The 13,834-nt window shown below is 32.0% G+C and overlaps 1 protein-coding gene across 2 annotated transcripts in view; it reads right to left on the reverse strand.

Annotated features, from left to right (window-relative positions):
- LOC109096631 (ras-related protein Rab-27B) overlaps positions 1 to 13,834 on the reverse strand; it is a 30,163-nt gene that overhangs the window by 8,998 nt on the left and 7,331 nt on the right. The window contains exon 2 of one of the 2 annotated variants that reach the window (XM_042778514.1): positions 7,494 to 7,584. The exons of the other annotated variant lie outside the window; for it this stretch is intronic. The gene's annotated coding sequence lies outside the window, so the exon portion shown is untranslated. The remainder of the gene's footprint in view (positions 1 to 7,493; positions 7,585 to 13,834) is intronic. 2 annotated transcript variants of the gene reach the window in all.

Raw genomic sequence — 13,834 nt, forward strand, 5'->3', positions numbered from 1 at the left:
ACCGAGCAAGATGATTAGTAGTGCACGAGCATGTAAACATATTGAGTCTTTGTGTGATTATGTACACAGCAGTGTGTGTTAAAAGACTCATATCTATCTATCTATATCTATATATATATATATATAGACAGATATAGATATATACATAGATATAGTTATAGTAAATAGATTTTACCGAAATTGCAAAAGAAAACTGTATTTTTCTGTATGTGTGTTTGTGTTATACAACTCTGCTCGCTATTTAAAAGCCCATATTACTCAACCAACACCACTCATCAAGGCCAAATAAACCAGAAAGAGACAGATTGAACAATATCTCAGTGTGACGGAAGGTCTCTCTCTCAGAAGGTCTCAGGGTCCAGCGGGCCCCAGGGCCGTTTCTACAGCGCTCAAATAATCTCATTTATATGTGTGGGCTAGAGACGCTGCAGTAAACACATCACAGCCCGCAGCAAACGCTCAGCGCTCACACATTCACTAGAGTTCATCAGAGATAGATGAATAGAGCTTCATTCATCTGTGAGCGGCTCGTCCTGCACATGACCCAGTGATCAGCAGATCTGTGGCGCTCTGTCTCACACACACACATCATCAAATCTTTCACACCTCACCATCTCCTAAAATAAAACACGCCACTTCCTGTCTGTGTTCAATCCTGATTCACTGAATCCCAATGAATAAACTTCTACAGCATACGATCTCAGCGAACCTGTCATGTTAAGCACACATTATGACACAAGAATATGAAGAATAAAAAAGAAACAAAAAAATAAATTCTATATAGCAGATTTTAAGACCACTAATATTAGTTGTACAGTGACATTTTTACATTTAATTTAATGCAAAACAATATGGGTAAACAGGGTCATTTTTTTATATCACAATTCTTTCTCCAATTGTCCAATTTCTCACAATAAACAAAAGACAATTGTTTTGTACGACAAATTATCTGAAATCTTAAGTTTAAATATTCAAGCTAGGTAATATCTAATTAAATTTGCACAAATTTGCAAACATTTCCAGAAAATAATTCTAAATATTAGACAAAGCCAGGTTCAAAATTCTTCTTGATTCTGTTGACATATTAGAGTTAAAGGTTTTTATAGAAGGGATTTTGGATTTCTCTTTTTATCACTCCATAAATCAGTTTTTTTCTTATATTTCTTATATGTTTTTAGGAAAAAAAATGTCATATAAATCAGAGCAAATGATAAATGAACAAACCCCTCAGCAAAAACCTTCAGAATATAGAGAGGAATAAAACTCTAAGTTTTGGTTTATGTAAGTGATGCTGAAGTGGAGGAAAAAACTCACAACCTTTAAATATATTTATTTTTAACGATGTTTTTAAGAATAAAATGTTATATAAATCAGAGCAAATGATAAATGAACAAACCCCTCAGCAAAAACCTTCAGAATATAGAGAAGAATAAAACTCTAAGTTTTGGTTTATGTAAGTGATGCTGAAGTGGAGGAAAAAACTCACAACCTTTAAGTATATGCATTTCCACCATGTTTTTAAGAATAACTTGTTATATAAATAAGTGTGAATGATATATGAACAAACCCCTCAGTAAAAACCTTCAGAATATAGAGAGGAATAAAACTGTAAGTTTTGGTGTATGTGAGTGATGCTGAAGTGGAGGGGAAAATAACGCAAATAGATAAAATGCAATAAAATAAACCCTTAAATGTGTATTTTGGATGTTTTCTTTCGACTAGTCTGAAAGAAGACATGTTATGGAAGCAAAACAGCCCAGAATCTCAAAATTAACCAGTGCACAAAAAAACAATGGTTTTGCATCTAGTGTCTTGCCTTAACACAACACGTTTTCTTTTTGTTTTGAGCTAAACTATGACTCAAACATGTTCTTGACAGATTTCATGAGATTCATCATTTATCTGAGACAGCACAGTTAAAAAAAATAAAAAAAATAAAAATAGTTATCTGTTGAGACTACTAAGTGAATATTAAAAAAGTAAATAATCACAAAAACATAAGCATATCAACCATATATATAATCATCATTCAGAAGACACTCTTATACAAAGTGATGCCAGGAACACAGTACATCTGAAAACAAACCTACTAGTCAGAATCAGAAGACTAACTCAAACCCACAGGCTCTGAGAGTGTCCTGTGTGTTTATGTTAAAAAGTGTTGATTGACAAAATAGAGAACGTCACATGTCTGTTGTCCAGGGACTTAGAGCAGAAGACAAAATTTGATATTGATTTCAGTGAAATGTCATGAACATTTGCCTGAAGGGGCGATCATACCACAGGTAGTGTATTTAAACCCAAAACATCAACACAACTAATGTACAAGCGTCCAGTCACAATGAAAACCATTACTATCAGGACCTTACAATATCTTACAAATCTACAAATACAAACTCAATTATTTGTGCATTCACTTACAAAAATTAAATATTCTATATGGCTTGAGGAACATATTAAGCTTACAGAAGTATATATATATATATATATGTGCGTGTATGTGTGTGTGTGTGTGTGTGTGTGTGCGCATGTGCATTTTGTTGAACGCAATTGCAAAATAGGCATTGTTGCGAAATGCGTTTTGGTGCATGAAATTACAAAATGCATTTAGTTGCATGCAATTATGAAATACCTTTTCTTGCATGCAATTGTATATTGCTTAGTGCATTATGTTGTATACAAAAGCAAAATGCATTTTGTTGCATGCAAAATGCATTTATTGACTTGCAATTGTGAAATGCATTGTTGCATGCAACTGCAAAATGCATTTTGTTGCATGCAATTGCAAAATTCATTTAGTTGCATGCTTTGTGAAATGCATTTTTTTTGCATGCACTGTTAACTAGATAAGAATTGACCTGTGCAGATAACAATTGATATTCCAAAAGAAAAATAATTTGTCCAGAAGCAGACACATTTGACTTAAGATTATAACAAGCAGCAAACAGAAGCAGAAAACCAATGTGCCATCTGTTGTTTGTTTTTCTGTTGTTGATAATTGGTTTGCACATTAATCAAATAAGGCTGCACTGACCCAAGAAGACTGAACAATTACAAATTGACTAAATTTTGAAAAAAAGAGTCAATCTAATGTGATTTATGTCTGACCTCAGGCACACTGTGCTCTTCAGACTCTTTCGTTCCAAACACAATGAGCATGAGTTCAATAGATTAAACACATGCTCAGTGGAACCAGCCTGATGTGGATTCAGCAAAGCTTTGACTCTGTCCAGAAGCCTAGTGTATTACAGAAACACACATGCAGCCATATAAAACACACACACACACCCCCAGTAGGGTCTCTGCACGACATCTGTATCTGTGCTGGCAGTGAAGCTGTGGAAAGGTTATCTGTGCTGTGAAACGCCCTCAGAGGTCGATGTTACACAGGGACTAAATGGGGTCTGAGCCGGGTCTAGAACAACCTCCCATGAGCCCTGCGGCTGACAAACCCTGAAAATCACACACTAGATTTCTACATTCACTGAAAATTATGTGTTAATTTGAGCAAAAGACAAAACCATGATGCCGTGCTGCAGTGGCTGGTTGCCATGGTGTGCTATGCGGTTGCTAAGGGGTTCTTAGTGACTTTTAGCATGTTGATATCAGTGTTATTTCAAGATCATAAATATACTATTATAGTATTTATCAATAGTAGTATTTTCCATTTTCAATTAGTTTAGTTAAATCTAGTAGTAATTTGCTTGCACTGTTTTTTAGTCTGTTTAATTTCTATTCACTTTTAAGTTTTAGTTTTTGTAATTGTATTACTTCAATTTAAACTAATCTAAAATTAGAAATGCTGCCTTGGCAACTTACTGAATGTTTTGTTCTGTTTTTGTCCTTTTTATTAGTTTTTTATATATATATATATATATATATATATATATATATATATATATATATATACATATAAAAACTATATATACAATTTAGTTTTTATTCATTTTTGTATCAGTTTTAGTTATTTTAGTACTTCCACTAAAACTAAACAAAAATAAGAAATGCTGCCTTGGAAAATTGTTAACGTTTTAGTCATTTTGTTCAGGTTTTTTTTTTTCATTTCTGTCTAATTAAATATATGTCTAAATGTCTATTTAGTTTTAAATAAGTTTTATTACGGTTTCAGTTTTAGTAATTTTAGTGCAACTAAATCTAGACAAAATTTTGAAATGTTGCCTAAGCAACTAACTGAATATACTAATATAGTATTTATTAATATTATTATTTTCATTTTAGTTAAAGCTTTGGTTATTTTGTTCTATTTCTGTCATTTTTAATATGTCTATATATTTAAGTCATAGTTATACTGTTAATAATTATAGTACTTCAACTTTAAATGGAAATTAGAAATGCTGCCTTAACAACTAACTGAAATAAAATGTTTATTTTATTTTAATTATTGCTGGATGATATTTGTGCATTGCTTGGTTTTGCAAATACTCTTAAGCTGTTTTAAAAAAATATTTGAAATAAAGCATTAAAACTGTTAAAAGTGTGATTTGAGAAGCTGTTTTTTTAAGGGCTCCTTTATTTAGTCTCTGAACGCAAAACAGAAGTATGAGAATGTATTTTGGCATTAAAAGCAGATCAAGGGTTTATGTCAGAAACGGCTGGTTATTAGGAAAATAAGTGAAGGGTCAAAGCAGATGACCTTAAAAACAAACTCAATAAACAAAACACAGACCTTTGACATCTCAACAGATGCTAAAACGATTTAGCAGAACATGCTTTACGCGCATCAGTTCCAGTCAAACCTAACTAGATTGTTTTGGCCAACTTTAATTAGTATTGTTCAGTATACAATGTCTCTCGTTCATTACCGGATCACATGTAGTTAATCGAGCCAAGCCGCTGGTCAGACAGACGTGCAGAAAGATTCTAGACAGCTCTGGTTAAAGCAGGTCTAATGCATGACATTTGATCAGACAAACTGTGACATTTAGACAATCTGACGCAGCAGACAGAGCGATTCATTAATCTACCTCACTAAATGTGCTTTTTACCCACACAAAAGCAGCTTCCACGACTCTAGCATGTTCTGAATGTTGTTATGCAGTTGATGGTTAAGCAAACACTGGTTTCAAACCAGTATTTTTTTGTTTAACTTCAGAAAAAGAATATCAGCCTTAGAGATGGGATAGTCATGTGATTCCAGGAAGAGAGAGTTGGAGAGCAAAGGCCTGTGGGAAAACATGACCTGGATTTCCCAATAATTACAGCATTTACAAGAGAACGAGATTCAGTTAAGTTCAAGAAACCTTGTTAAGGAGGAGTAGACATGAAATAATGATGAAACAAACCTTTAACTGATGTACTGTGTTATGTTAAGTAATATTATTTTTTTATTCATTTTTTAGATCCAGATTTTCTATTTAATGATTTTAATTAAAACTTCATTAATTTGGTTGGTTTTTGTCATTTTTATTATTTGTTATTATTATTATTATTATTATTTGTATGTGTCTATATAGTTTGTATTCATTGTAATCTCAGGCTTACTGTAGTTCTAGTTATTTTAGTTTTAGTTAAACTAAATAACAATGAGAAATGTCGCTTTTGTTTCAGTTAAAGATCATTTTATTCCAAGTAACAAAAATGTTTTTATGGTTTTAGTTTCAGTTCCCTGACTCATGTACTCAAAGTTTAACCAACATTAAGTCCGTAAATTAAAAGCATAGTTCACCATAAAAACAAAGTAGTTTATGCAATTTTCCAGGTTGCTCTTTTCATTCAATGAAAGTGAATGATGATGAGCACCAAAAAAATGTCAAAAAACACGAAATTATCACGACACAGTACACTGTAAAAAAATAAGTTGTACATTTTAAAAGTAAATACTACTTCAGTCTTTCCACTTCAACATTTAAGGTTTAATTCACTGTTTTACTTGCCATTTCTTTGTAATTATTTGTGAATGAAAATTGTTACAAAGTAAATCCTGCACCATTTTTTGTGTAGTCCATATAACTTTTGCAAAATAGTATTCTAAAGGCATACGTCTTTGTGTAAAAACACAATAAAAAATAAACAAATAAATAAATGTCCACGATTTGTTTTTATTGTCATGATCTTAAAAACAAAGTTTCCAGTGAAGAACTATTTTTGGTCCCTCAAAGAACCTTCAAGTATCGGTTCTTGAACCATTTTTTTTCTTAGTGTGAAGAACATTTTAAAAATCTAAATAACATTTTTGACTTTGTGGAATGGAAAGATTCCATTAAAGATTCTTCATGGAACCATCGACGCCAGTAAACAAGAGTTTGGAACATGTTAAGTAAATGATGACAAAATGATGATTTTTGGATGAACTGTTTCTTTAAATCACTGACACACACAAACAGAACTGATCTGGATGACAGCGGCCCGTGATCACATGCTCTCAGAAGTTTGGAGGAGAAACACAAAATAAACAGTGTGTGTGTGTGTGAGAGAGAGAGAAACTTACAGTAGATGATAAAGAGAGAGAGAAAATGTTTCGTGCCATTTCAACACTATAAAAACTCATGTACAGATTAACTTTCGCATGCACAAACTTCTCGACTGTGATTCTGTAATCCTCACAATCTGATTACTTTCACATGCACTTCCATTCAATTCATCTTCGAGACGTTCAGACTTTTGCACCAGTGCTAAAATAAGCATCGTGAACAAGATTTTACAATCCAACTGAATCGGTCTCAAACGTATGCTTTCTTGAGATGAAAAACAAACATTCACAGAGGGATTTCAAGATGCAATCAATCCTATAAAAGTACTACAAATGATATATTTCAAGTCTTATGAAATATAACCGAATATAAATTTAAGTTAGCTACTGAACAAAGTTCTCAAATCTCATATGCACTTCTAAAATAACCAACAGTGTTTAGCATTAATGATCTCCAACATGCATCATATCAGGACTCGAATGAGACTTTTGAGCTGTAATGGAGAAGATCATGCATTTTAAACCTGATTAGTCACACAAAGCATCATTGTGACGGTTATATATGTGCCATTTTTGTAGCCTGACAGCGTTTATTAGCACTTTCTGTTGTTGCATGAAAATCATTTTTTAATAAATTCTAAGGTTTAGGGGAGAAAATAAAGTGCAAAATAAAAGTTTCAGAAAACAAAAACCTGACAAAACATCTGCGCCATTTAAATACACAAAAACCCTAAAGCCTGATCTAGTTCTAGTTAATTTTTCTGCACTTTTACTTCGAAACAATTTTAACTCACACATGGCTAGTAGATTTCACAATCAATTATAAAGAAATGCATTGCTTTAAACATGCAGTTTTGAAGAAGAAAGACTGAAATTGTGTTTTCCTGTATAACATTCTTTGAAAAATCATTTATTTACAGTGTACACTAAAACAATGCTGGTCATTTAAAATGGGAAGAAAAACAAAACTACATCCCAGTAAGTGGTTAAATGCACACAGTGAAAATACTTTATAAACATCCCAAAACACAGCCTCCGTCCATCAGAACCATCCAGATCTTACCCTGGTGTTTCTCCTCCTGTTCCTGAAGCGTGCCGCAGTAAACCACCACAGACCTGATCCCAGTCCAGATCACTGAAGCTTCCTCTGCTCTCTGGAGGAGAACGCCTGGACCGTTAGCACTGAAGGCCTGGGGCCGGATCACACACACACACACACACACACACACACACACACACACACACACACACGACTGACGGCCATGTGACACGACACGATTAAACCAGCACAACAGATCTGTGTTCCTCCAATGCAACCGGTCACACGTTTGCATTCATGGATTTGGCATTAATAAAGCGATCTGCGTTGTGTTTAAAAATAAAAATTTGACCCTGAGAGGATTTTCTTTTTCTTGTAAATGCTAGTTAATATTAATGTTATCTAGGGATGTAACGATTCACTCAACTCATGGTTCGATTCACGATTTATTTATTTATTTATTTTTCAAAATAAGATTTAAGACAAATTATAAATTAAATGTGTGCTTTTTATTGCTTGGAGAAAAATGCTGCACATTTCTCTGTGAAATTGAAATATAACACTATAATAATACAGTAATATAGCACTTGCATATCATTGCCCTTTTGTTGGTTTTGATTGCTTCTATTGTCCTCATTTGGATAAAAGCTCTGCTAAATGACAAAATTTAAATATAATGTAAATGTAAATAACAAAACTAAATTGAAACTTTAAAACAAGCCCAAATCAAATACTGTAAATAAGTAACACAAATAAAATAAATGTCTTCATATAATCAAAATAAGGCTTTGTCGGTGTTCTTTCCATTTAAAATTAGAGGCAACCACTGCATTTTAATCATGATCCAAACAAAGATGCTGCATACATGCAACATGAGCAGTTTTTAATCTAAATAATTTGAAGCAAAAACAGAATGGTTTGACTTCAGTTTTGTGAAACTGTACATAAAAAATATCTGCATGAAACAGAAACAGCAGACGAGCTGAACGAGACGCAGATTCACTCTCGGCCAGCAGGTGGAGCTTAAAGCGTTTCAGCAGTGCTGCACTTATGAACTTTAATATGCATAATACAGAGACAAGACGAAAAGAAAAAATACCATCTAAACTTTTCTAAAGACAGTAAGTTCCCCTCAGACACACATTCATATAAACTCCTACCCCTAAATGAATCGTGATTTGTTTAGGATCTCAACCGATTTGAATCGTCACATATTTGAATCGATTTTGAATCGTTAATCCTTACATCCCTAACGTTATCACATTGGACTAAAACTTACTGGCTTTGCTCACACAGATGAGCATTTCACAAATCTGAGGTACAATATTCAATGCATTTATAATAATAAACAATTTTATCTACATCAAAATATGCATTAGTAAACTTCAGTGAAATCATTTTTTAGTCTTTTTTCCTTAAAATATCTTAATAGAGATATTATGCATGTTTTAATGGGTGATACTGTTTCAGAGTTAAAGTGTAATTATTCTGACTGTTTGAGGTAGGACTCTATACTTTAATTAAAATGAATCATTGGTCATCTGTAGGATCACACAATTAGATTATGATAACAAAGATAAAACCACACATACAACCTCACTACCTTCTATTATTTTTTCCCAAATTCTGTTTTTTTTGTTTTTTTTTTGTTCTGGATTCCATTTTTTTTCCATTTTAGATATTTAGATGCCTTTTTAATGGTTAAAATTTGGATAAATTAAATCAAAAAACAATATATATATATATATATATATATATATATATATATAAATAAAATAAAATCCTGAAACTTATATACAATTTAACATCAATTTATTAAAAGTTGAACAAAAAAAAAAATCATTTTTAGGGTCCTATGAAATGTTTATTCAGTTTTATTGTTAGCAAATTCTGTTTAAGCATGTCTAATTATTTGAATGCATAAAAACAACTCAATTCACTCAATTCATATTTTATAAAGGTTTTGTTTTTTCAGAAATTCTTTATTTTTCTGGTCATCCAATGAAGGCATAAAACAATTTAATTTATCTTTTAATCAAACTCTTTATTTTTTTGGAAATCAAATGGGGTTTACAATTAAAATAAAAAATATGGAAGTTTTTTTTACGTTTTAAGTAACTTGAACATGAACACACATGAAGCTCAACATGGTGTTAAATATCTTTGCAGGAAAGATGCATGAAATATGAAGGCAAACTGCCTTAAACAAGCTTGAAGTATGCTGGGATCCCATTGACTTTTATTGTATAAAACGCAGCTGAAGACAGTGTTGACGGGGTTAATGCGGTACGGCGATGCAGTGAGGCGAGTGTTAATGCACTGCTCCACACACACATCACATGCCCGTCTCTACAGCTGATGGATTCTGGGTAATGAGATCCAGGAGTCTCACAGTGCTGAGAACTCAGTAACAGGTTCACCAGTGCCACAGTCATGCAAGAGCACATTTTACGAACGTACAACGGGTTTATGATTGTTTTTGGTAAAAGAAACCTTGACTAGAGCCCTGTGATTTCTGTGATGCGGAAAAAAAACACAGATGGCACATTTTGGATGATAAATCAGCTGTGCAGCTGTAATCTTGATCAAGAAGCTGTCACTGGGGTGGTACCTTTTCAAAAGGTACACTTTTGTACCTTTAAGATACTAATATGTGACCCTGGAGCACAAAACCAGTCATAAGGGTCAATTTATTGAAATTGAGATTTATACATCATCTGAAAGCTGAATAAATCATCTCTCCATTGATGTATGGTTTGTTAGGAGGACAATATTTGTCTGAGATACAACTATTTGAAAATCTGGAATCTGAGGGTGCAAAAAAATCTAAATATTGAGAAAATCATCTTTAAAGTTGTCCAAATGAAATTCTTAGCAATGCATATTACTAATCAAAAATTAAGTTTTGATATATATACGGTAGGAAATTTACTAAATATCTTCATGGAACATGATCTTTACTTAATATCCTAATGATTTTTAGCATAAAAAAAAAAATCAATAATTTTGACCCATACAATGTATTGTTGGCTATTGCTACAAATATACCCCAGAGACTTAAAAGACTGGGTTTGTGCTCCAGAGTCACGTATGTACACTTTAAGTACTAATATGTACCTTTAAGGTACCAATACGGACTCTTTAGGTACAAAGGTGTGAATTTTGAAAAGGTACCGCCCCCCAGTGACAGCTTTTGTACCTTTTTTTCTGAGAGTGTAGAATGTACATATCAAAATAATAACAACAATAATACTGTTTATATTTATAAAAATGTAAGGAGTACCACACAATATAAATTTTCCTCTATGTTTTAATGCATTGAAACCTGTTTTGAAGCACAAAAAAATAAAAGAAATTTTATTAGATTAAATAGTTTATGCGTTCATTTGATTACAGATGTTTTTGATCTCTTCATGAGTTTAAGCCATGTGGAATATTTGAAGATTAGTAACAGTGAGGAAAAGGAAGAGATTTAGTAAATATCAGATCTGTCGTGTTAAATAATATAACACAGAATTCAGAAGAAAAAAAATAGGTGACAGAATTGCTGAAAAAAAAAAGATTTTTATAGATTATTAAATTGTATGTTTTATGAGCTCAGCTCAATAGAAAATAAAAATAAAAATAAAAAATAAAATTTTATTAAACCATTAAAACCTAAACAAATTATGAAAATTAAAACATATTTAAAAAAAATATTTCATAAGGCATTTTTCTAATTTTTAATTTAATTAAATTTCTAATTTTAATTTAATTAGATTAAATTTAATAAAGTTTTATGCTTTCATTATATTTGTGACATTTTTTGATAATTCATTTGTACTAAATCATAAAACACAAGAAAAAAAAACAGAATTGAAAAACAAAAAATCTAAAGGAACTATTATTGTTGGAATTGTTATAAATCAATAAAATGTTAAAGTTTTATTTTTTTATTAAATTAATTAGACATTCCTTTTGATTATTAAAATGTAATTAAACCATTAAAATTAAATACATGAAAAAAGTAAAGAATTTGGTTAAATAAATAAATTCATTCCAGTAAAAATTAAAACAGATGTACTATGACCCTAGTTGACTAATGAGTGGACTTGGATGAAAAAGAAGTTCAGCAGAATGTGCCCCTGCTTTCTATACTGTTATTAATCTCTAAGAAAAATACAAAAAACACCATAACACTCGTCCATATGACTCGTGCATGATATTCCAAGTCCTATAATCCTTTACATAAGGAACAGACCCAAAATTAAGTAGCTTATATGGTGCTTTTTGTCCTCTTTAGAGCTTGAGACTTTCATGTAATTAGCGGACGCTCGGACATTCTGTTCCACAAATGAAAGCCATGCGGGTTTAGAGGGACATGAGGGTGAACTACACCTAAAAATGAAATGCGCCCATGCACAAACTCTCGGGTTCACATGACTCTCGACGGCGTCCGCAGGACAAAAACAGCCGGAGAGTCACGCAGTCCGTATTACGGAGCAGATTCAGGTATCTGAGGAATGTTATTTTCCATGAGATCCGTGTGCATTTCATCACAGTATTGTGAGGAAGAAGCACAGCAGCCTGTTTACAGCCGTTAACTCGATACAAGGAGCGTGTGAATCCTCTTAAAACACAAAGAGCCGTGCTGCTGTTCACTGATCATGTGCTCGGCCTACAATCCACAAATACAGACAAAACTAGCAGTTTCTGCACACTGCAGCAAATCAACACACTACACAAGTTTGGGATAATTACGCTTTTTTTTTAAGCAAATCTCTTCTGCTCACCATGGTTGCATTTTTTTTATTAAAAATGCAGGAAAATCAGTAATATTGTGAAATATTATTACAATTTAAAATAGCTGTTTTCTGTGTAAATGTGTGTTAAACTGTAATTTATTTCTGTGATGCGCAGCTGTATTTTCAGCATCATTACTCCAGTCTTCAGTGTCACATGATCTTCAGAAATCATAATAATATGCTGATTTGCTGCTTAATTATTGGTGCTTTATTATTAATAAAGGTTCTTATTATTATCAATGTTTATAACAGTTGTGCTTAATATTTGTTCAAATACTTGTAAATATTTTTTTTTGTTAATAAAATAAAACTTTTGACTGACAGTGTAGTTCATAAGATTGTTAACACACAGCCATAATGTAAGTAAACATCACTGTTGAAATGAATGAAAATGATTTAATAGGATTAAATATTCTCTGTTGTATTCTTTTAATGAAAAACTCCACTTGATCTGAATGTTAGTGCTCACAGTATCTGTTTGGTCGAGTAAAAAAAATAAAAAATGTTCCTCTGATCGCACAAAAAACACCACTTTTAAACATTGAGATATTCTGTAAATCAAATACAGCCAAAGGGTGAAAAATATCAAAGCTTATATTTTGATATCTACTGTACAGCATCTCTGATCCCAGTCTGAAATTAGGGCACAGTTGCCTGAAAAATGTATGTGCATGAAATATTGCTGCTCATAAATCAAACGAACTTTCTGAGACGTAATATTTCTAAAATTAAAAAATGCATTAGCTTCTACTTTAGGAAACGGCGGCGATGATCTGTTCGGTTTCCTGTGAAATACAGACCAGCTGATGATGATGATGATGATGAAGAAGAAGATGATCACAGGAATCATCATTTTCTGTCCAGTATTTATAATTAATATAATAGTGCTCATATATCAGTGTTACTTTATAGCTACTTATATTTATTTAATTATGTTATATTTTATTTTGTTTTCTGTTTTCATTTTCAGTTGTAGTTAAAGTTTTTGTAATTTTGTATTTGGTAATTTTATTAGTTTTTGTTTTTTATTTCTATAGTTTTACTACTTTTAATTCCAGTTCTCGTTATTTTAGTACCTTACATGAGAAATCTTGCCTTGTCAAAGAAATTAAATATAATAGCAGAAATTAAATAAGTTAAATTTTATCAATTATTTCTTTCAGTTTTTTTGCAATATTTTTTTAAATCGTAATTTTTTTTTTATTGTAGTATTTGTCTTTAGCGTTCAACTCATCTCGTTTAGTGACGAGTAGCAAACTGAGTTGATGCATATCTTGTCATGTTTTCATGTTAAAGCAGCTTTCAAGTCTTCATCTGAAAAATGTAAACATCTAGTATTTAAGTATTTAAGGTGATGTTTGGCTGAGGAGGAAGAGAGCTGATGAAGACGACACGTTTGAGAGAATCAAGATGCAGCAGTAGTTGTGTCATTCTGTCAGATTTCATTCACATTTATTGTATTTAGTAACAAAACACCTGAGACCCAATGACAGCATGGACTACTGTAATATTTTATGCTGCTTCATTTTGTCCTTTTGGAGCTCGACAGACTCAGAAAGAGCTGCGTAAAGATGCCATTTG

This window comes from Cyprinus carpio, chromosome A21 (assembly GCF_018340385.1).
Source record: "Cyprinus carpio isolate SPL01 chromosome A21, ASM1834038v1, whole genome shotgun sequence".
Lineage (NCBI taxonomy): Eukaryota > Metazoa > Chordata > Actinopteri > Cypriniformes > Cyprinidae > Cyprinus > Cyprinus carpio.